Genomic DNA, 25,608 nt, shown 5'->3' with positions numbered 1-25,608 from the left:
GTGTCATTTTCGGCTCCGCCCGCGCGGAGGAGGCACGCATGGTGGCTGTCGCGGCGGAAGCCGGTCGCGCGCGCGTTGAGGCCGCAAACCGGGTGCGGACGCGGAATCTACCTTCGAGACCTTCAATGCCACGTGGATCCTGCAATCTAAAGGAGCAATTTGGGTCAGTCGACTCTTGTGAGCCGTTTGATGCAACATGGATGGCTAGAAGGGCTTCTTCCACCTCTTCTGTCGTCTTCTTCCTTCGCTCCGTTGAACTTCTTTCACAAATCAACTGACCCAAATTATACTACTAGTACGAACGCATTAAGTACAGTAGGAACACGAAGATACGAGCAGTAGTACCAACTGCAAGAAGAACAGTAGTAAGACATAGTACTAGTACTACTGTACGTACTAAAGAGTTCAAATAACGAGAAAGAACATAAACATAGTTCTGCTGGGGCCTCAGCACAACACACCCTTGAAAATAAACTAAGCAACTAGTCCGCTTGACACTGCAGTAGAACCAGCATGAGCGACGACACTGCCACCTACTCGGAGTCCGAGTCCACGTCCTCGACTTCGTCCTCGTCCCTCTTCCTCTTCCTCTTCGCCAACGCTTCTTTGCTTGAACCGCACACTGGGCTCTGCTTCTTCATCCAACCCTTGTAGATATTTAAACAAAGGTAGGCATCCATTGCTGCGTACAGGATGTGATCTTCATCTAATGTCTTCGACTCCCATGCATGATGAAACTCGTGATGAGGTTTCTTCAGTTTGGCGTATGATGGATCAATCATGGTTGCTGCTAGGGTCAGCATTGAAGGTTGAGAGGAGGACACCAGGCTTGCCTTCTGGAGATTGAAGATCTGTCCTACAATGAGACCTATCCAACGCAGGACATCCCTGTCGTTTTTAAAGCCTACAGTAACGAATTTCACTCTGTTGTTCTTGAGGAAGTTCTCAAAATCCTGGCACTCAACGTCGGCATGGCATATGTGCTAGACCAAGCAAACGTTATGGATGCAAACCTGGATCACGGCGGGCTTCTTCCTCTCTTCGTCCTTTAGATCTTTCTCTCATCCCGGGACGGTGGTGTACTCAACATCTAGCCCAGCGACACACTCACCCGTTGAACGGTTGAACATGCGTGGGAAACAAGCAAGGCATGATTTCATCATCGCGGATCCACGTGTGTAGATGACGATGAACTCATCACCGGTGATGGCTCTAACCTGATACTCAATGGCGACCATGGAGATTTGGGAGGCCATGGATTTAGGAGGAGGGTTAGGAGAAGTTGAACTGTTGTACCCCGCAAAAAAAACTGGGAGCAAACTAATGTGAAAGGACGGGACGACTGGGAGCGAACTATTTTAAGGTAGAAGACGGGGACGAGTAGGGCGTGCGAACGGCGTGGGGTTGCTGGCTTGCCCGGTGGATAAATGGCTGCAAACCCCCAAAGAGTTCTCGAGAACTATGCGGGACCCACTAGATGTCATGTCTACTAGACCCATATCGCAGGCCTGACGGTATAGCTTGTTCCTGTTCGCATGCCATGCCGGCGCGTGGATGTAACTTCACTTAATTCCGTCAACCGTCGCGCCTCCCATGACCTTCGCCTCCGTCGCGCGGTCCCACCCATTGAGACTTCGACCGGCTATAAATGAGCAATTTTTTTGCCTACTCCGCATGCATGATTCACCACACAGGGCGGTACGTTATTTACAAGAATACCATCTAATCTATTGTCAAAGCTATATTAGCGATTAAGTGTGCCACATTGGTTGAACAACTAATCTTTGACTATTGAAGATTGTTGATCAACTTCGAGATGCTCAACGCTTTCATGTTCAGGTCACGCAGAGCAGACCTATCATAGCCCCACGATGCAAGAGACTCTACCACAAAAGAGCAATCAGTCTCTAAAATTACATGACTATGAAGAGAAATACCTATGTAGAGACCGGCAATGCAAGCCCTAAGCTCCTCTTCCTCCATGATTTGACAGGCATCAATGAAATCCCACGACCAAATTTATACTAAAAATATCAATATCTACAATACTGATTATAATGAGTATAAGAACTATGTTTTATAATGAGTGTAAAAATATTGATTTGACATTGTGAATGTTGATAGTACATTTTTCTATAAGTCTAGTGAAAGTAGAGGTACATTGACTTCAGACAAAACTTAAATGCACAATGCAGACTAGCTCCTCTGTCCAGGTGCGTGCCATGTCCTATCTTGTCATCACAACAAGGTTAGCTATTAGAGTACCACTACCTCCCTTCTAGTTTAAAGGGCTTGATTCAATATTTTCACCTACTCTTAGCGAGATAGTAGAGGTGGTGGAATAGTTTTTGAAGTCTGCAAAAGTACTCAACTAATGATGTCGTTCTTCACAAAAAAATGTGTTTACCAGTGCATGCATGAACACTAGTTACTCTAACTCCCCTCTCTTCTTTAATTCTTTGCCACATCAGCATGTTTGCTATTCCCGTGTGCATGATACCAGCTAAGATACCACCATTATGGCCAGCCATCATCGCCATGCAATAATTTAGTGCACCTTGAAATATGAACTTGTGTGGGGCGTGTATGTTTTTAATGACTTGAGACTATACCTAGCCCGGCATGCAAGATGACTTATTATGCACCGTTCCCCATACCTGCAGGAAGCCCGTTCGTCTCCAAATATTTTCCTCTCCATGTGTGGAAACAATATGCCTGCCAAACTCTCCTTCTCCCTCCGGCGGTCCCACCACTCCACCCCGTGTGAAAAAATCTGCATGCATGACTCTCCTCCCCCCACGCTTGTCCAATCCGTTGTGACCAGCAATATTTCCACCCCTTCCCTCCTCGTAATTTACTCCAACAAATATGCCCACGTAGCTCTTACTTAACTGCAGGTGCATTGGGTCATGATGTCTACTACACAACCTTCTTCTTGTAGACGTTGTTGGGCCTACAAGTGCACAGGTTTGTAGGACAGTAGCAAATTTCCCTCAAGTGGATGACGTAAGGTTTATCAATCCGTAGGAGGCGTAGGATGAAGATGGTCTCTCTCAAGCAACCCTGCAACCAAATAACAGAGAGTCTCTTGTGTCCTCAACACACCCAATACAATGGAAAATTGTATAGGTGCACTAGTTCGGCGAAGAGATGGACATACAAGTGCAAAATAGATGGTAGATAAAGGTATTTGTAATCTGAAATAATAAAAACAGCAAGGTAGCGAGCGATAAAAGTGAGCGTAAACGGTATTGCAATGATAGGAAACAAGGCCTAGGGTTCATACTTTCACTAGTGCAAGTTCTCTCAACAATAATAACATAGATAGATCATATAACTAGCCCTCAACATGCAACAAAGAGTCACTCCAAAGCCACTAATAGTGGAGAACAAACATAGAGATTATGGTAGGGTACGAAACCACCTCAAAGTTATTCTTTAGGATCAATCTATAAAAGAGTTCGTACTAGAATCACACCTTAAGACACAAATCAACCAAAACCCTAATGTCACCTAGATACTCCATTGTCACCTCAAGTATCCGTGGGCATGATTATACGATATGCATCACACAATCTCAGATTCATCCAACCAACATAAAAGTACTTCAAAGAGTTCCCCAAAGCTACTACCGGAGAGTCAAGAACGTGTGCCAACCCCTATGCATAGGTTCCCAATGTCACGAAACCCGCAAGTTGATCATCAAAACATACATCAAGTGGATCAATAGAATAACCCATTGTCACCACGATTATCCCACGCAAGACATACATGAAGTGTTCTCATAAAAGACTCAATCCGATAAGATAACTTCAAAGGGGAAACTCAATTCATCACAAGAGAGTAGAGGGGGAGAAACATCATAAGATCCAACTACAATAGCAAAGCTCGGGATACATCAAGATCGTGCCATAGAGGGAACATGACAGAGAACACGACAGAGAGAGATCAAACACATAGCTACTGGTACATACCCTCAGCCTCGAGGGTGAACTACTCCCTCCTCGTCATGGATAGCGCCGGGATGATGAAGATGGCATCAGGTGATGGGATCCCCCTCTGGCAGGGTGCCGGAACAGGGTCCCGATTGGTTTTTGGTGGCTACAGAGGCTTGCGGCGGCGGAACTCCCGATCTTGGTTCTGTCCTGGATGTTTTTGGGGTACGTAGGTATATATGGGTGCAGGGGGTACGTCAGTGGACCTCCGAGCTGCTCACGAGGTAGGGGCACGCCCAGGGGGGTGCCCCCCACCCTCGCGGGCAGCCCAGGAATCCCTTGACGTGCACTCCAAGCCCATCTGATTGGTTTCCTTCCAAAATTAACTTTTCCAGTTGATTTCGTTCCGTTTTGACTCCGTGTGATATTCCTTTTCCTCGAAACACTGAAATAGGCATAAAACAACAAATCTGGGCTGGGCCTCCTGTTAATAGGTTAGTCCCCAAAATAATATAGAAGTGGATAATAAAGCCCAATATTGCCTAAAGCAGTAGATAAAGTAGCATGGAGCAATCAAAAATTATAGATACATTGGAGACGTATCAAGCATCCCCAAGCTTAATTCATGCTCGTCCTCGAGTAGGTAAATGATAAAAAGAGAATTTCTGATGCGGAGTGATACTTTGGCATAATTTCAATGTAAATCTTCTTAATCGTGGTATGAATATTCAGATCCGAAAGATTCAAGACAAAAGTTCATATTGACATAAAAATAATAATACTTCAAGCATACTAATCAAAGCAATCATGTCTTCTCAAAATAGCATGGCTAAAGAAAGTTCATCCCTACAAAATCATATAGTTAGGCTATGCTTCATTTTCGTCACACAAAGATGTTCCCAACTTCTATACCCCCGATGACAAGCCAAGCAATTGTTTCATACTTAAATAATCTCAAACTTTTTCAACCTTCACGCAATACATGAGCGTGAGCCATGGATATAACACTATGGGTGGAATAGAATATGATGATGGGGATTGTGTGGAGAAGACAAAAAAGAGAAAGTCTCACGTTGATGAGGATAATCAATGGGCTATGGAGATGCCCATCAATTGATGTCAACATGAGGAGTAGGGATTGCCATGCAACGGATGCACTAGAGCTATGAATGCTCAACAAAAGAAAACTAGTGGGTGTGCATCCAACTTGCTTGCTCATGAAGACCTAGGGCATTTGAGGAAGCCCATCGTAGGAATATACAAGCCAAGTTCTATAATGAAAAATTCCCACTAGTATATGAAAGTGATAACACACGAGACTCTCTACATGAAAAGCATGGTGCTACTTTGAAGCACAATATATGAGACTCACTACATGAAGAACAAGGTGCTACTTTGAAGCACAAGTGTGGAAAAAAAGAGATAGTAGCATTGCCCTTGTTATTTATTTTCATTTTTTTTGGCCTTTCTCTTTTTTTGGCCTTTCTTCTCTTTTTTTGGGCAATGCTCTAATAATGATGATCATCACACTTCTATTGGTTACAACATAAGGATTACAACTCGAAACTTAGAACAAGATATGACTCTATATGAATGCCTCCGGCGGTGTACCGGGATGGTGCAATGAATCAAGAGTGACATGTATGAAAAGTAATGCATGGTGGCTTTGCCACAAATACAATGTCAACTACATGGTCATGCAATGGCAATATGACAAAAGTAATGTATGTCATGATGATGATGATGGAAGTTGCATGGCAATATATCTCGGAATGGCTATGGAAATGCCATGATAGGTAGGTATGGTGGCTGTTTTGAGGAAGATATAAGGAGGTTTATGTGTGATAGAGCGTATCATATCACGGGGTTTGGATGCACCGGCGAAGTTTGCACCGACTCTCAAGGTGAGAAAGGGCAATGCACGGTACCGAAGAGGCTAGCAAAGGTGGAAAGGTAAAAGTGCGTATAATCCATGGACTCAACATTAGTCAAAAGAACTCATATACTTATTGCAAAAATTTAGAATTCATCAAAAAATCAAGTATCGCTCCTAGGGGGATAGATTGGTAGGAAAAGACCATCGCTCGTCCCCGACCACCACTCATAAGGATGCACAAGTCAGGTACACTTCATGTTTCAAATTTGTTACACAACTTTAACCATACGTGCATGCTACGGGACTTGCTAACTTCAACACAAGCATTCTTTAAATTCATAATCACCCAACTAGCATGACTTTAATATCACAACCTCCATATCTCAAAACAATTATCAAGTATCAAACTTTTCTTAGTATTCAACACACTCATAAGAATTCTTACAAATCTTTTATGCTTAGCATATTAGGATTTTAAGAAAATTACCATGCTATTTAAGACTCTCAAAATAATATAAGCGAAGCATGAGAGTTCATCTATTTCTTAAAAATAAAACCACCACCGTGCTCTAAAAGATAGTGAAGTACTAGAGCAAATGACAAACTACTCCGAAAGATATAAGTGAAGATCAATGAGTAGTCGAATAATTATGCAACTATGTGAAGACTCTCCCATTCAATAATTTCAGATCTTGATACTTTATTCAAACAGCAAGCAAAGCTAAAGAAAACTACATTGCAAGGATAGCGCAACTCATGTGAAGAAGCAAAAACTTAGGCTCAACCGATACTAACCGATAGTTGTTGAAGAAGGAAGGTGGGATGCCTACCGGGGCACCCCCAAGCTTAGATGCTTGAGACTTCTTGAAATATTATCTTGGGGTGCCTTGGGCATCCCCAAGCTTGAGATTTTATGTCTCCTTAATTCCTCTCATATCATGGTTTCTCTTCTTTTTATCAAAAGCTTCATTCACAACAAACTCAACAAGAACTCGTGAGATAGGTTAGTATGAGCCAATGCAAAACCTTATCATATTATACTGTAACAAATCACTAAAATCATTATTCAACATTTAGTACTAAATGCCTCTGCATATTTAATACTCCCATCCTCAAATAGAATCATTAAACAAGCAAACATATGCAAACAATGCAACCATAACAGCAATCTGCCAAAACAGTACAGTCTGTAAAGAATGCAAGAGTATCAATACTTCCCTGACTCCAAAAATTATAATAAAAATACTACGTTGTAATAAATTTATCAGAGCTTAATATTCAAAAAGATTCAACGTTATACCGTTCTCTGACTTTTCTAGGGAATTTTTGCAACAGCGGTAAACTTTCTGTTTTCAAACAGCAACATGTATACAAGCAAAATAAGCATGGCAAAGCTATCCTTGACTTTTTTATTGAAACTAAAGATGCAAAACATAATTATAACTAACAGCAAGCAAAAACTAACAAAATAAAATGACGCTCCAAGCAAAACACATATCATGTGGAGAATAAAAATATAGCTCCAAGTAAAGTTACCGATGAACGAAGACGAAAGAGGGGATGCCTTCCGGGGCATCCCCAAGCTTAGGCTCTTTGTTGTCCTTGGATATTACCTTGGGGTGCCTTGGGCATCCCCAATCTTAGGCTCTTGACACTCCTTATTCTATAGTCCATCAATTCTTTACCCAAAACTTGAAAACTTCAACCACACAAAACTCAAAACAAAACTCGTAAGCTCCATTAGTATAAGAAAATAAAATCACCACTTAGGTACTGTAATGAACTCATTCTAAATTCATATTGGTGTAATATCTACTATATTCTAACTTCTCTATGGTTCATACCACTTAATACTAGCCATAGATGCATCAAAATAAGCAAACAACACATAGAAAAACAGAATTTGTCAAAAACAGAACAGTCTGTAGTAATCTGTATAAAACGTATACTTCTGTAACCCCAAAAATTATGAAATAAATTGCTGGACGAGCAATTTGTCTATTAATCATCTGCAAAAATAATCAACCTAAAAGCACTCTCCAGTAAAAAATGGCAGCTAATCTCGTGAGCGATAAAGTTTCTGTTTTTCACAGCAAGATCACATAAACTTCACCCAAGTCTTCCCAAAGGTTCTACTTGGCACTTTATTGAAACAAAAGCTATAAAACATGATTAATACAGTAGAATAATCATGTGGACACACAAAAACAGTAAGGATAAACATTGGGTTGTCTCCCAACAAGCGTTTTTCTTTAATGCCTTTCTAGCTAGGCATGATGATGACAATGATGCTCACATAAAAGATAAGAATTGAAACATAACGGGAGCGTCATGAAGCATATGACTAGCACATTTAAGTCTAACCCACTTCCTATGCATAGGGATTTTGTGAGAAAACAACTTATGGGAACAATAATCAAAAAGCATAGGAAGGTATAACAAGCATAGCTTCAAGAATTTAAGCACATAGGGAAGAAACTTGGCATTACTGTAATTCCTACAAGCATATGTTCCTCCCTCATAATAGTTTTCAGTAGCATCATGAATGAATTCAACAATATAACCAGCACCTAAAGCATTCTTCTCATGATCTACTGGCATAGAATTTTTAATACTCTCCACATAAGCAAAATTCTTCTCATTCGGAATAGTAGTGGGAGCAAATTGAACAAAATAACTATCATATGATTGAAAATTAAGATCAAGATGACAAGTTTCATGGTTATCATTATTATTTAAAGCATACATGTCATCACAATAATCATCATAGATAGGAGGCATGCTTTCATCATAGTAAATTTGCTCATCAAAGCTTGGGGGACAAAAAATATCATCTCCATCAAACATAGCTTCCCCAAGCTTGTGGCTTTGCATATCAGTAGCATCATGGATATTTAGGGAATTCATACTAACAACATTGCAATCATGCTCATCTTTATATTTTATGCCAAGAATTCTATAAAATTCTTCTTCTAGTACTTGAGCACGATTTTCCTTTCCATCATACTCATGAAAGATATTAAAAAGACGAAGCATATGAGACAGACTTAACTCCATTTTTTGTAGTTTTCTTTTATAAACTAAACTAGTGACAAAACAAGAAACAAAAAGATTCGGTTGCAAGATCTAAAGATATACCTTCAAGCGCTAACCTCCCCGGCAACGGCGCCAGAAAAGAGCTTGATGTCTACTACACAACCTTCTTCTTGTAGACGTTGTTGGGCCTGCAAGTGCACAGGTTTGTAGGACAGTAGCAAATTTCCCTCAAGTGGATGACCTAAGGTTTATCAATCTGTAGGAGGCATAGGATGAAGATGGTCTCTCTCAAGCAACCCTGCACCCAGATAACAAAGAGTCTCTTGTGTCCCCAACACACCCAATACAATGGCAAATTGTATAGGTGCACTAGTTCGGCGAAGAGATGGTGATACAAGTGCAAAATAGATGGTAGATAAAGGTATTTGTAATCTGAAATAATAAAAACAGCAAGGTAGCAAGCGATAAAAGTGAGCATAAACGGTATTGCAATGATAGGAAACAAGGCCTAGGGTTCATACTTTCACTAGTGCAAGTTCTCTCAACAATAATAACATAGATAGATCATATAACAAGCCCTCAACATGCAACAAAGAGTCACTCCAAAGCCACTAATAGCGGAGAACAAACATAGAGATTATGGTAGGGTACGAAACCACCTCAAAGTTATTCTTTCGGATCAATCTATATAAGAGTTCGTACTAGAATAACACCTTAAGACACAAATCAACCAAAACCCTAATGTCACCTAGATACTCCATTGTCACGTCAAGTATCTGTGGGCATGATTATACGATATGCATCACACGATCTCAGATTCATCCAACCAACATAAAAGTACTTCAAAGAGTGCCCCAAAGCTACTACCAGAGAGTCAAGAACGTGTGCCAACCCCTATGCATAGGTTCCCAATGTCACGAAACCCGCAAGTTGATCACCAAAACATACATCAAGTGGATCAATAGAATAACCCATTGTCACCATGGTTGTCCCACGCAAGACATACATCAAGTGTTCTCATAAAAGACTCAATCCGATAAGATAATTTCAAAGGGGAAACTCAATTCATCACAAGAGAGTAGAGGGGGAGAAACATCATAAGATCCAACTACGATAGCAAAGCTCAGGATACATCAAGATTGTGCCATAGAGGGAACACGACAGAGAACACTTCGGAGAGAGATCAAACGCATAGCTACTGGTACATCCCTCAGCCCCGAGGGTGAACTACACCCTCCTCATCATGGATAGCGCTGGGATGATGAAGATGGCCACTGGTGATGGGATCCCCCCTCCGACAGGGTGCCGGGAAGGGCTCCCGAGAGGTTTTTGGTGGCTACAGATGCTTGCAGCGGCGGAACTCCCGATCTATCTTCTGTCCTGGAAGTTTTAGGATACGTAGGTATATATGGGTGAAAGGAGTACGTCGGTGGACCGAAGGGGGGCCACGAGGCAGGGGGGCACGCTCTAGGGGGGTGGGCGCGCCCCCCACCCTCGTGGGCACCTCCCTTCTTCCCTGACATGCACTCCAAGTCCATCGGGTGGCATTCCTTCCAATAATAACTTCTCCAGTTGATTTCATTCCGTTTTGACTCTGTCTGATATTCCTTTTCCTCGAAACACTGAAATAGGCATAAAACAACAAATCTAGGCTGGGCCTCCGGCTAATAGGTTAGTCCCAAAAATAATATAAAAGTGGATAATAAAGCCCAATATTGCCTAAAACAGTAGATAAAGTAGCATGGAGCAATCAAAAATTATAGATACGTTGGAGACGTATCAGGTCACTAACATATGGGCCCAACAGGGATTTGGCCCACATGTCAGTGACGCAATTGGACCTGTAGTTAAGTCAGTGCAGCTCAGTCCATATCTTACGTAGGTGTGCCATTGCTCGCTATAAATATTGCGCCTCCCACGACATCGCTATCTCCTCCCCCCCACGTTCTCGTTCATCGCTATCTTCTCTCCCTCCCTCTCACGTCGACCACCATGGCATCGCCCCTCCCAAGCCCTAGGAGCCAATCGCTGCACTGCGTGGACGGTCACCCGTCGTTGTTCCGTTCCTCGCCGCCACTAGTCGAGGAGGACGCGTCGGTGTTCCGCTCCTCACCGCTACGCGACGCGTCGCCGTTCCGTTCCTTGCCGCCACTAGTCGAGGAGGACGCGTCGGCATTCAGCTCCTCGCCGTGACGCGACGCATCGCTGTTCCGTTCCTCGCTGCCACTAGTCGAGGAGGACGCATCGGTGTTCCGCTCCTCGCCGTGACGCATCGAGGTGGACGCGTCGGTGTTCCCAATCTCGCCAGCATGCGCGTCGGAGGACGCGTCGGCTCCCCGCTATGAGGAGAACACTGCACCGCCCGTCGAGCCCCCCAGCCTTGAGGAGATTTGGAAAGAAATGGATGTCTCGATGTGGGAGGCTTTGCTTCCAGCAGAGCGCGCCAAAATAGAGGCGGACAAGAAGGCCGAGGAAGAGAAGCGCACCGCGGAACAAGCTGTCTGGGAGGCCTATGTCGCGTCCGAGAGAGTCAGGCAATTGGCTCTTTGGCAGAAGGCTCGTGCGAGGGCTGTGAGGGTGGCGGAGGACGCCCGTGCCGACGCCCTGAATGCAGTCGGGCCCAAGCGCCTCATCTACGCTTGGCGGTACGTGGACCGAGTGCACGCTTCCAGCGAGGAGGAGTACCTTTTGGCGCCGGATCACCACACCTGTGAGATCGCGCTCGCTCGCTGACAAGCCGCCAATTAGCACATCATGAGTTGCGAGGCTGAGGAAGAGGCGTTGTGTCGGCGCCCTGGGAAACGGTTGCGCACCAGGGCACTCGTGGCGCGCCGCAAGCGCTCCTGCGAGTGACGTGGCTTTTAGGAGGAGTATAATTTTTGTTTCGTAAGGCGATCTCACTAGTTTTGGGACACAAATGATAAATCCCAAACGTTTAGGAATTTTTAGCGTCCTTAATTAAGTATGTAAAAGGGAAAGTTTGGAAACCTTGTGTATTCGTACGCATTTTGCAAGTACGTGCATATAGCACAAACTTTACTATATACTATCGCTCTACACGTCTCTCTCGATATATGCTTTAAGACTGTGCTACTCCCTCCGTCCAGGTCAATAAGTCATCTTTGGTTGTGCACCGTGACCAAGAAGGAGGGAAGACTTATACACCTAGACGTAGGGAGTACTACTATTACTTATGTACGTGCAAATGCACGTTTTAACATTTCGATGCGTTCTTTTGTAAAAGTAGAAAAACAACACTAGTCAAGCTTGTGAAACGATTCAATGCAAAACAAATGCAAAAATGCTCGTTTGATTGTTTACTTTTAGCTTCCTTCTCTGTGGTTATTTCGCTGTCGTACTTTGTACGGAGTATCTCACTGGTTGGAAAGGCATGCAAATTCCCAAACCGCTTCCTACACCCTGTATTGATTTTTTGCCTAACAAGTTGTGCCGTGCAATTGGAATTCCAACTTGAGTACTACTACTAGTAGGAGTACTAGGGGCCAGTTCTTTTAGGCTTCTAGATTAGTAATCCCATAACTACTACCTCTGTCCTGGTTTATTGGTCCCCATTGTAATCTGTGTCAAATTTTGATCATAAATTTAACTAATGAAATGTTAGTGCATGTCACATGCACTACTATGTTTATTTGCTAATTAATAGTATTGCATGCAATGAACTAACCACTGCATGTCATGTTTGATATCTCAAGTCATTAAAAGCATGCACACTCTTTATCTCTTATTGGTTGATATGTTAAGAAACAAGAAACGAGGTAGAAGTTAATGCACCGCGCCTAAGTGTTTTGGGATTATTTGGTTTTCGTAAGATGACTTACACACCTAGACGGATGGAGTAACATTTTACCAGTTAAGTCTTTGGTCAAAATTTAGCACAAATTACAATGCTGAGGAATAAACCAGGACGGAGTAGTAGTTTAGAAGCCCAAATAAATGAGCGAGGCGCCTTATTGTTACTCTCCATTGTGAGTAGTCTTATGGGAAAAGCTGGGGAAGCCGCCAAAATAACTGTCCCTAGGAGTAGTAGCTAGGGATCGTGTGTGTGAGATGAACCGGAGAAATTAAATGCAGAGAGATGAAATGCAAAAAAGACAGAGGGATGTGATGGTTGCTTGTCCGTTTATTTTACCAGGCCACTTATTACTGGGAGTGGTTGGGTTTTGTGATATGACGGCTTTACTGCCGCGCCACGAGCGGGGTGAGAGGTGAGACTCCCGTGCAGCGCCGCCCTCTGCACTTGTACTACATCGGTCGTGGTTTATTAGTCCCCCATTGAATTTGACTGGAGATTTAACTAACAAAATGTTAGTGCATGTCAACAAAACCAGATCGTTGGATTCGTATTTGAACATAGTTTTGAATGATATAATTTTAGGTGACATGCATCAGCATTTATTGTACTATATATAATGTTAGTTCAGTTTTTGGTCGTACTAATATATAGTAGTAAGGTGCCCGTGTGTTGCACCGAAGAGTGAAATGCATTGATCGGGGAGTTGTTTATTTGGACAAAGGATGTAGGGCTCATCTCATGTGTAACGGGTATCGATAGGTTTCTTCGGATATTATTTCATCTCTAGAGCTCACAAACATCTGGGTGAAATAGATAAAAAGGTATCTTTTGCAAACAAAAGCGTTCAGCTGTTCAACTTGCATCCAAAACTTGTGAAGAAATAACACTTATTGTGCTTTGCAAGAAATGATCTTTAAGAATTAGTTTTTGAGTATCGATTGTTATACATGTTGGCTACAGATGACATGGCACTTTCTTATAGTCAACAGTTGGCTCTACTATTAAGTAATATTAACCATGCCCTTATACACCTAGACGGAGGGATTAAATCAGGATGACTTGCAAGGGGGCAGAGGAGATGTAAGAAATGGTTCATCGTAAGTCTTTCACCAGTACTGTAGTAAAAATTCATACATGGAAGATTCCAGACTAAACCATAAACAGATACACTTTTATTCATGCGCGATACTCCAGTAGAGCAAGATCCTGCATGGAAGTCTCCACATGCTTAGACAACGGATTACATTGAGCAAAGACTAATGATCAACATTTAACTTGATAATGTGTATGTCTAGGTGAACCTCCTTGGAGTCCCCATGCACCGCGTTGGCGGGTAAAGGATGCCATGGGTTTTCCAAGTCCACATTGGCGGGACAGTCCCAGCTCCCCAGAGTCCAAGTCCGTTCGATGAGGCCGCTGTCGCCGCCCACGTGACCCGGAGGGGTAGTAACACTAACCACGCACCCGTACATCAGCCTCGTGTCAGTGTCAGCATCAGCAGCGTCACCCCTGACACACACTACAGAGACGGGGTGGCGGCCTGCACGGGCCTCGCCGATGCCCACGATCAAGAGGAAGACGTTCCCGTCCTCCTCCGAGACTAGCAGGCGGCGGTGATCCTCCAGCGACTCCGGCATGGTGAATGGGTAGCACGTCTCGTCCTTGATGTTCTCCGCCAAGGGCCAGTAGTGAATGTTGCACGCATCCGTGAGGTGATGCACCATGTCCACCGGCGAGCCCCAAAACGGCATCAGGCATTCATAGCTGTAGACGAAGGGCTCCTTGGAGGCATCGACTAGGCCGTCCATGAAACGGGAGTGGTTGTAGGGGACGTTGCGCCAGTTGAATATATGAGCAAGTTACTACGAGATTTAATCCGAATAAGCACAAAATAAATCATAACGGCTATAACAGAGATGAAACTAATCATGTGGACTAGCATAGTAGTAGGATACAGAGTAGAAACTTGAATTCTACCACGATTTCGAACAGGAAGGAGAAACACATACGGTGCAACGGGAGCAGCACCGTTGGCGTTGAGGTGTCGCCCATGTCGTTGAGGAAGAGGTTTCCGAGGTTGGGGAAGAAGTCGTCGTCGGTGAAGTCGTGGCTGCCAGCAGTCGCGAGAGTGCGCTCCCCAAATGTCAACATCGCCCGCCGAATGGAGCGCAGGAGGGAGTGGTTGTAGGGGACGTTGCGGCCGCCGAATGGAGCACAGGAGTAGCACACAAAGCAGTAGATGGTGTCCTTACTAGTACTCCCTAGTCTCTATCTATCTACTAGCAAGATGCCCATGCGTTGCACGGAACATCAAGATGCATTTGTATGAGTAGTTTATCTTGTGAGAGAAAAGGATGAGCGAGGGAAGGCCTTATTTGCAAATGTTGAGTGGCTATGGGTATCTTTTTGCAAAATTTCCGTTTTTCCTTCCTATCCGTCAGATATAAATCGGACAGCTTATATTGCAGGATGGCAGGCACACCATCATCACCAACTCTATTTTTTACTACTCTTATAAAAAGCAGAGTTGGTGATGATGGTATGCCTGCCATCTTGTAATATAGACCGTCCGATCTATATCTGATGGATAGAAAGCCAACTATGACAATTTTACAAAAGATACCCGCACCTCTCTCCACATTTATAGATAAGGCCTTGCCTCGTTCATCCTTATCTCCCACAACCTCGTGCTCCTCCCTTAAGTCTCTATCTCTACTACTCTTCTTTGTTTTTTATAACAAATCGAATAGTGTTGCGCCGTCCGCTGCACGCCCGACTGAACATGCCTCCTCGCCTCCATCATCACCAACTGGGTCTTTTATAGGAGTAGGAGTAGAGAAAAAACCGAGTTGGTGATGATGGTGTGCCGTGCAATGCACGGGCATCTTGCTATTTTTTTGCATATAAGTCCAAACACCACGTAGACACAGTCTTTGAGCACGGTTCATAGTCGTTCCACGATCGGGGATTGAAGTTTGTAACTATTTTAGATTAGAATATACTACTCCTCCGGTGCTAGTAGTAGAGCAGAGTCCTACTCTACTACTCTACTCAAGCAAGTTGTCTGGCATCGATATGACCCTATGCTGCTGGTATGTGTCTCGTAAGTCAAGCGGCATGCTGTAGTCATCATCACCTGTCCACTTCCCGCGGCACATATTCGCTTCTCCATCTTTGTCCGCACATAATCTCGTCCAATCTTCCATCCCCGCTAAGGTGCCTCCCCCCTCGTCCGAAACCCAAGCACTAACAATGGCAGAACCGAGTAGCGTCCACCGAAAGAGTGGCTGGAATTCACTCCCCACAGAGGTAATCAAGCTCATTGTTTCGCGTGTGGACAATCTCAGTACCATGCCGCTTGCCGCGTGCTCGTTGGGGCTGTACCGTTTACTCAAAGCCCTCAGGACGGAGCTTTTTAAGCCAGCTCCTTGCTTGCTGATGCCGCCTGATCTTTAGAAACGGCGTGTCACGCAACATAACGATCGTAGGGTGGCGAGCATCAACCCCCTTGACTGCGATCCGATCCCCGTCAGCCTCAGCTACATTAACGGTATGTACTGGGTTGGCATGAACACGTCTTGGATGGTGCTCGTCGATGGTCGCGGCAGCTGGATGCTCGTGGAGGTCTACACCCGGTGATTGATCCCCCTTCCTTCGATTAACACTGCACTGCTTTGGCACCGCGGCCCAAAATACTCGGAATCTTACAGTAGCCAACATGATACCAAGTTTGATTTGCTCAAGGTTGTAATCTGCCAAGTGCCCACAAGATCTGTGAATTATAAAGACTTCAGGCTAATTGCGTTCTTCAACCGCGGTCTCGCCTATCTGACAGGTCACTGTGGTAAGTGGATAAATCTGCACGTCCATCACAGGATCATACATCCTCCATGGTTCTCTGATGCCATTGAACACAAGGGCTTCATTTACGCTGTCGACTCCTTCTATGACTGGACTATTGCTGGCCTACTCCATTCATCGCTACAAACGGCTCTTACAGCAGTATGTTACTTTCCTATCATATCATGATGGCTTGCTTATATTACTGTCAACATTTACTGAAAAAATATTCATGCTCATAACATGTTGTTCTTAAGATTGACTAAATCAAGAGCCCTTTTTTATTTGACTCCAACTTGGTATGATGTTGTAGGCCGCCTGGTGTCCCTACCCTTCCTAATCCTAGAACCTTTCAAAGAAAAGCGGAATGGCAGTTGCAGGTGGTTCCTGGCTCGATCAGACAACGACGAAAGATTGATGATCATTCGCACGCACCGGACGTGTTGTTTCGCGGAATACAATCATAGTCACTGCAAGGTCTTTGAGCAGGATCCCATGTTCTCTGGGCCTTCAGGATTTTTTACTGGAGGCTGGTAAGTAGCCTTGGTACAAGCTCTTTGTTTATTGGACTGAATTATCTGATTAACCTGGAGATAACTGACGGCAAGGATCATCATGGCAGTGCGGTTTCATTCATTAGGCAAAATTGTGTGTACACAGTGTACCATGTGTCTCTGCATGCACCATACCCTGATATGTGCCGCCACGCTCTGCAGCCCAAAGTAGGAGAGAGGGTCGCAAGTATCAGACTTCGACCTGCTGGCTGGAGTTTCCCCCGTCAGGCACCCATCTGGTTCAAGCCGTCAACCAATCTCCACAACTTAATAAATAGTAACGTCTAACTGAGCCAGCTAATTAGATGCGTACACTTGGTGTAGTAGGATCTTTATTTAGTTTGATGCATACACTTGTTCTTTTTTGGTAGCCCTTTTGTAGTGATGGCTGATGTTTGGTTTGGAAGAGAGAGCTGCGTCTTCACTCTTCTGGCCTGCTTACTACTTCTGTTGCACCCCCAGCCCTGGTTGCTCCTGCTGCTATTTTCAATGTACAATCAGTAGTATATTTCGTATGTTGGTTGAATAAATGTGTTGTTAGAACGACAAACACAATGTTTTGGAAGTCGTTGCACAGTTCGATCCTTTAGTGCCCCATACCGTACGTAGCTCATACTATTTTTTGTACGGAACACATTTTCCACTTGTTGATAACATGCAGCCCACTGATGAAGGCCCAATAGAGAAGCCCATAATTAACTGGAAGGGAGGCTCTCACATGAATCCGGCCTAGGTACATCTCATGGTCCCCTAAGCATAAATAAGTAAATAAATAAATAAAGCTAAATGCTCATGCACCAGTTCTTTGGGAAAATAGGTAGCCCAGTATTTCTTTTTGAAGAATACCCAAGCTAGGCCTATTTGTTTTCTCTGAATTACTGGGCTGCAAATCTTTCAAGACGAGGAGGGATGCATTCCGGCCTGGCCGAAGAGTATGGTCAATGTTTGTTAAAATTAATATCAAAAGGGGTTGAAAATTCCAAAAAAATTATAGCAAATGGGATATTAGTTTCTTTTTTTGTTTTTGTTCTTCACTGATATCTTATACGTATTTCATTGGATTTAACATGACATAGTACTAATTTATTTTTAAATTTGTTTTAGTATGGCTATTAATTTTTGCATTAAGAATATTTCGTTCCCCAGCAAAAAAATTGCGAATTTTCAAAATTTCCCACATATTTAGTTAATTTTTTGACCCTGGTACTAACCAGAAAATGGCCAGCAATTCTAAAAATGGAAAACGGGCTGCAATAAATTCCATATGAATTAGAAAATGAGTAAAAATTATAAAAATAATAGCAAATGGATTGTACACGCCACATATTTCAAGGCTGACTTGTTTACGCAAGGCTTTATCAGTGAACACACGATTCTAGCAGCAGTGACTGTTGGATGTCCATCTAATGGCCGACATGTTTCTTCAATCTCTGATCTTCCTGCTCCAACCGCCTAAACTAGCACCGACGGGACTGCCTGCTCCCTCCTCTTGTGGCCCGCTGTGATGCTGCGCAGGCTTCCCCAGCCCACTCTACTCCCTCCGTTGGCCTGGCCGCATGCAATCAACTGCCTCCATATTACGCGAAAAAAAATGATTCCTCCCACTGACATCTGGGGTGCACCGGTTGGGAGGCTGACCTGTGGGCCTACTAAATTGACGCGTATGCAAGGCTTGTCAACTTAGTCAACAAACGATTCTAGCAGCAGTAACCGTTGGATTTGAATTGAACGGTTCTGCTGTTTCTTCAATCGCTGCTCTTCTTGCACCAGCCGCCCAAACCAGCACCGGGGAGACCGCCTGCTCCTGCCTCCAGTGGCCGGCTGTGCTGCCGTTGAGGCCTCATCGCCCCCTACTACTCCCACCGCTAGCCAGGCCCTGCAGCGACGACAGCCTCACGCCGCAGCCGAACCAGTGAACCCTCGTACTCCTCTCTGCGTGGGCATCCACTGTCGTGTCTTCCCCGGCTCCACGTCGTCCCCTTCCTAGGCCTCGCCGTCGTCCATCGCCTTGGTGCTCTCGGCGCGGCGTGGTCAATGTGGTCAACGACATTCCATCGGAAGAGTACTGTATGTGGAGAGGCTGACAGCTGGGTCCACGGCCACAACCTAGTTTTTTTTGATTTGCCAAGTAAGTCGCTTTGTCAGGCCTGTTGCGCTGCAAATCTTTCAAGACGAGGAGAGCTTTCATTCGACTGGCCGAGAAAATGGCCCATCAATAATGAGAAATGGGTTGTACATTTTTAAAACACATCAAACCGGCAATTAGTTTCAAATATCTCTTTTTTCATCTCGAGATTTTAAATTACATTAATTTTTATGCGTGGAAATTTTGTTGGATTTTATATTGATATACATTTATTTTTGAAATTAGTTTGAATGTGAGTCGAAATTTCGGGATTAAAAACAGTTCGGACCGCACCGAAATATGCAAAATTTCGTATAATTTTTTAACTGTGGCCACAATATGGGCTGTAATGCTAACAAAAAGAATATGGGCTCCAAAAAAAACCTTAAGAATTAGCAAATGGGCTGTAAATTATTATAAATAATGGCAGATGGGCTGTATGCTGTTTTCCACAGATTTGAGGCTTTCCTAAAAAAAAGGTTGACGCACAAGCAGTGATTGTTGGATGTCCATTCAACGGCCGTCGTGCTTCTTCAATCTCTGCTCTTTCTGCTCCAGCCACTCAAACAAGCGTCGGCGGGACTGCCTGCTCCCTCCTCCCCGCGGCCGACTATGCTGCCGCGCAGGCCTCACCGCCCCCACCTTACTCCCATCGCTAGCCTAGCCATCCCTCTACTCACCCACACCTGCTGTTATTCTCCGGCGACGGTAGACGAACCAGTAAACCCTCGTACAGTCGTACTCCCCTCCATGTGGAAAACAATTGCCGAGTCTTCCCTGCCTCCGTGTCGTTCCCTTCCTAGGCCTCACCATCGTCCACCGCCCTAGTGCTCTAGGCACCGCCTGGTCAACATGGTCAACGACCGACATGCATCTGAAGTGGACTGTACGTGGAGAGGCCGACAGCTGGGTCCACGGCCGCACGCAAGGAAATGCCTCCTTATTATGCGCAAAATAATGATTCCTCCACCTGACATCAGGGACCCACCGAAAGGACCTCTATATTTCACAAAAAAAACGTTACCGCCGCTGACAGCTCGGACCCACTAGCTATATCTTCACACGCAAGGAAGTGCCTCCTTATTACGCACAAAAAAAATGAATACTCCCCCTATTAACTGGGACCCAGTATTGTGGCAGGCTGACTTGTGGGCCTACTAAGTTGACGGGGACGGAGGGCTTTGTCAACTTAGTCAATATGCACGATTCTAGCTCCAGTGACCGTACGATGTCCATCCAACGGCCGTAGTGCTTCTTCAACCTTTGGTCTTCTTGCTCCAGCCGCCCAAACCAGCGCCGGTCGTGCCTCGTGCTCCTGCCTCCCATGGCCGGCTGCAATGCGGCGGAGGCCTCACCGCCCCCTACTACTCCCACCGCTGGCCAGGCCATCCCTCTACTCACCCACACCCCCTGTTAACTGTTATTCTGCGGCGACGGAAACCTCACACCGCAGCGAACCAGTGAACCCTCATACTCCTCTACGTGTGGGCATCCACTGCCGCATCTTCCCCGGCTCCGCGTTGTCGTCCACCGCCCTGGTGCTTGATACGTCTCCAACGTATCTATAATTTATGAAGCATTCATGCTATTTTATTATTTGTTTTGAATGATTACGGGCTTTATTATACACTTTTACATTACTTTTGGGACTAACCTATTAACCGGAGGCCCAACCCATATTGTTGTTTTATTGCCTGTTTCAGTATTTCGAAGAAAAGGAATATCAAACGGAGTCCAAACGGAATGAAACCTTCGGCATCGTGATTTTTTTGGAAGACTATCATCCTGGAGGCTTGGAGATCAAGTCAGAAGATCCTCAAGGAGCCCAGGAGATAGGGGGCGCCACCCCCCTACAGGGCGCGACCCCCTGTCTCATGGACCCCTCGAGCACCCCTCGACCAACTTCTTTCGCCTATATATGCCTATGTACCCTAAAACCATAGAATATCAAGATAGATCAGGAGTTCCGCTACCGCAAACCTCTGTAGCCACCAAAAACCTCTCGGGAGCCCTTCTCGGCACCCTGCCGGAGGGGGGGGGGGTCCTTCACCGGTGGCCATCTTCATCATCCCGGCGCTCTCCATGACGAGAAGGGAGTAGTTCACCCTCGAGGCTGAGGGTATGTACCAGTAGCTATGTGTTTGATCTCTCTCTCTCTCTCTGGTGTTCTCTCTCGTGTTCCCTCTATGGCACGATCTTGATGTATCCCGAGCTTTGCTATTGTAGTTGGATCTTATGATGTTTCTCCCCCTCTACTCTCTTGTGATGAATTGAGTTTCCCCTTTGAAGTTATCTTATCGGATTGAGTCTTTTATGAGAACACTTGATGTATGTCTTGCCGTGCTTATCTGTGGTGACAATGGGATATCATGTGCCACTTGATGTATGTTTTGGTGACCAACTTGCGTGTTCCGCCCATGAACCTATGTATAGGGGTTGTCACACGTTCTTGACTCTCCGGTAGAAACTTTGGGGCACTCTTTGAAGTACTTTGTGTTGGTCGGATGAATCTGAGATTGTGTGATGCATATTGTATAATCATGCCCACGGATACTTGAGGTGACAATCGAGTATGTAGGTGACATTAGGGTTTTGATTGATTTGTGTCTTAAGGTGTTATTCTAGTACGAACTCTTGAATAGATTGATCCAAAAGAATAACTTTGAGGTGGTTTCATACACTACCATAATCTCTTCGTTTGTTCTCCGCTATTAGTGTCTTTGGAGTGACTCTTTGTTGCATATTGAGGGCTTGTCATATGATCTATCTATGTTATTATTGTTGAGAGAACTTGCACTAGTGAAAGTATGAATCCTAGGCCTTGTTTCCTATCATTGCAATACCGTTTACGCTCACTTTTACCACTTGTTACCTTGCTGTTTTTATAATTTCAGATTACAAAAACCTTTATCTACTATCTATTTTACACTTTTATCACCATCTCTTCGTTGAACTAGTGCACCTATACAATTTACCATTGTATTGGGTGTGTTGGGGACACAAGAGACTCTTTGTTATTTGGTTGCAAGGTTGCTTGAGAGAGACCATCTTCATCCTATGCCTCCTACGGATTGATAAACCTCAGGTCATCCATTTGAGGGAAATTTGCTACTGTCCTACAAACAGGTGCACTTGCAGGCCCAAGAACGTCTACAAGAAGAAGGTTGTGTAGTAGACATCAAGCTCTTTTCTGGCGCCGTTGCCGGGAGGTGAGTGCTTGAAGGTATATCTTTAGATCTTGCAATCGAATCTTTTTGTTTCTTGTTTTATCACTAGTTTAGTTTATAAAAGAAAATTAAAAAAATGGAATTGAGTTTGTCTCATACGCTTCATCTTTTTAATATCTTTCATTAGAATGATGGAATGGAAAATTGTGCTCAAGTGCTAGAAGAAGAATGCATTAGAATGTTTGGTACTATATCTTTGTATGATGAGCATGATTGCAATGTTGTTAGTATGAATTCCTTGAATATCCATGATGCTAATGATATGCAAAGCCACAAGCTTGGGGAAGCTATGTTTGATGAAGATGATATTTTTAGTCCCCCAAGTTTTGATGAGAATATTTATTATGATGAAAGAATGCCTCCTATTTATGATGATTATATTGATGAAAGTGGATTTGGAAGAGTGTCAACTTTATTTAGTGATGATTCCACTATTTCAGAAGAGGTTCCAATTGATTATGAGAACAAAGTTGCTATCTATGATGATGATTGTGATGACTTGTATGTTATTAAGAATAATGATAACCATGAAACTTGTCATCATGATTTTATTTTTCAATTGGATTATGCCTCACATGATAGTCATTTTGTTGAGTTTGCTCCCACTACTATTCATGGGAAGAATTTTGCTTATATGGAGAATAGTAAATTTTCTATGCTTGTAGATCATGAAAAGAATGCTTTAGGTGCTGGTTATATTGTTGAATTCATTCATGATGCTACTGAAAATTATTATGAGAGAGGAACATATGCTTGCAGGAATTGCAATAATTTCAAGTTTCCTCTCTATGTGTTGAAATTCTTGAAGCTATGCTTGTTTTATCTTCCTATGCTAGTTGATTATTGTTCCCATAAGTTGTTTGCTCACAAAGTCCCTATGCATAGGAAGTGGGTTAGACTTAAATGTGCTACTCATATTCTTCATGATGCTCTCTTTATGTTTCAATTCTTATCTTTTATGTGAGCATCATGGTCATCATCATGCCTAGCTAGAAAGGCATTAAAGAAAAGCGCTTGTTGGGAAACAACCCAATATTTATCCTTACTATTTTTGTGTGTTCACATGATTATGATACTGTTTTAATCATGTTTTATAGCTTTTGTTTCAATAAAGTTCCAAGTAGAACCTTTGGGAAGACTTGGGTGAAGTTTATGTGATCTTGCTGTAAAAAACAGAAACTTTTGCACTCACGAGAATAGCTGCCATTTTTTACTGGAGAGTGACTTTAGGTTGATTCTTTTTTCAGATGATTAATAGACAAATTTCTCAGGCCCAGCAATTTATTTCATAATTGTTTGGGTTCCATAAGTATACGTTTGATACATATTACTACAGACTGTTCTGTTTTTGACAGATTCTGTTTTCTATGTGTTGTTTGCTTATTTTGATGAATCTATGGCTAGTATTAAGTGGTATGAACCATAGATAAGTTGGAGTACAGTAGATATTACACCAATATGAATTTAGAATGAGTTCATTACAGTACCTAAGTGGTGGTTTCATTTTCCTATACTAACGGAGCTTACGAGTTTTGTTTTGAGTTTTGTGTGGTTGAAGTTTTCAAGTTTTGGGTAAAGATTCGATGGACTATGGAATAAGGAGTGGCAAGAGCCTAAGCTTGGGGATGCCCAAGGCACCCCAAGGTAATATTCAAGGACAACCAAGAGCCTAAGCTTGGGGATGCCCCGGAATGCATCCCCTCTTTCGTGTTCGTTCATCGGTAACTTTACTTGGAGCTATATTTTTATTCGCCACATGATATGTGTTTTGCTTGGAGCGTATTTTATTTTGTTAGTATTTGATTGCTGTTATTTAGATTAATGTTTTGCATCTTTAGTTTCAATAAAAAAAGTCAAGGATAGCCTTTGCCATGCTTATTTTGCTAGTATACATGTTGCTGTTTGAAAACAGAAAGTTTACCGCTGTTGCAAAAATTCCCTAGAAAAGTCAAAGAATGGTATAATGTTGAATCTTTTTGCATATTGACCTCTGATAAATTCATTACAGAGGGAATTTTCTATCATATTTTTTGGAGTTAGGGAAATATTGAAACCCTTGTATTCTTTACAGACTGTACTGTTTTGACAGATTGCTGTTATGGTTGCATTGTTTGCGTATGTTTGCTTGTTTAATGATTCTATTTGAGGATAGGAGTATTAAATATGCAGAGGCATTTAGTATGAAATGTTGAATAATAATTTTAGTGATTTGTTAGAGTAGAAAGTGATAAGGTTTTGCATTGGTGTATACTAACCTATCTCACGAGTTCTTGTTGAGTTTGTTGTGAATGAAGCTTTTGCTAAAAAGAAGAGAAACCATGATATGAGAGGAATTAAGGAGACATAAAAACTCAAGCTTGGGGATGCCCAAGGCACCCCAAGATAATATTTCAAGAATTCTCAAGCATCTAAGCTTGGGGATGCCCCAGTAGGCATCCCACCTTTCTTCTTCAACAACTATCAGTTAGTATCTGTTGAACCTAAGTTTTTGCTTCTTCACATGAGTTGTGCTATCCTTGCAATGTCATTTTATTTTGTTTTGCTTGCTGTTTGAATAAGATACCAAGATCTGAAATTCTTAAATGGGAGAGAGTCTTCATATAGTTGCATAACTATTTAGCTACTCATTGATCTTCACTTATATCTTTTTGGAGTAGTTGTTCATTTACTCGTGTGCTTCACTTATATCCTATGAGTAAATGGTTGAATGAGTTGAATGTCATAAATCTGAAATTATATATGTCTCTTTTGCTTATCCCATGGGGAGTAATGACTTCACATCTAAGAAGTATAGGTTGTAAATTTATTGACAATTAGCAAGCATTGTATTGGTCATTTGAACAATTCATGAAAGAATATTGAAGGAAGAGAGATTTCACATATAAATATACTATCCTAGACACCTTTTATAATTGTGAGCACTCATTATGTATGACATGCTAAAGAGTTGATGTTGGACAAGGAAGACAACGTAATGGGTTATGTTTTCTCGCATCTCAGTTAAAGTATATTATCATGGATCATTCAAACATGTTGAGCTTGCCTTTCCCCCTCATGCTAGCCAAAAATTCCTAGAACCAAGTAGAGATACTACTTGTGCTTCCAAATATCCTTAAACCCAGTTTTTGCCATGAGAGTCCACCATACCTACCAATGGATTGAGTAAGATCCTTCAAGTAAGTTGTCATCGGTGCAAGCAAT

This window comes from Triticum aestivum, chromosome 3B (genome assembly GCF_018294505.1).
Source record: "Triticum aestivum cultivar Chinese Spring chromosome 3B, IWGSC CS RefSeq v2.1, whole genome shotgun sequence".
NCBI classification, from domain to species: domain Eukaryota; kingdom Viridiplantae; phylum Streptophyta; class Magnoliopsida; order Poales; family Poaceae; genus Triticum; species Triticum aestivum.
The sequence above is the reverse complement of the archived record's forward strand: the minus strand, read 5'-3'. Positions refer to the sequence as shown.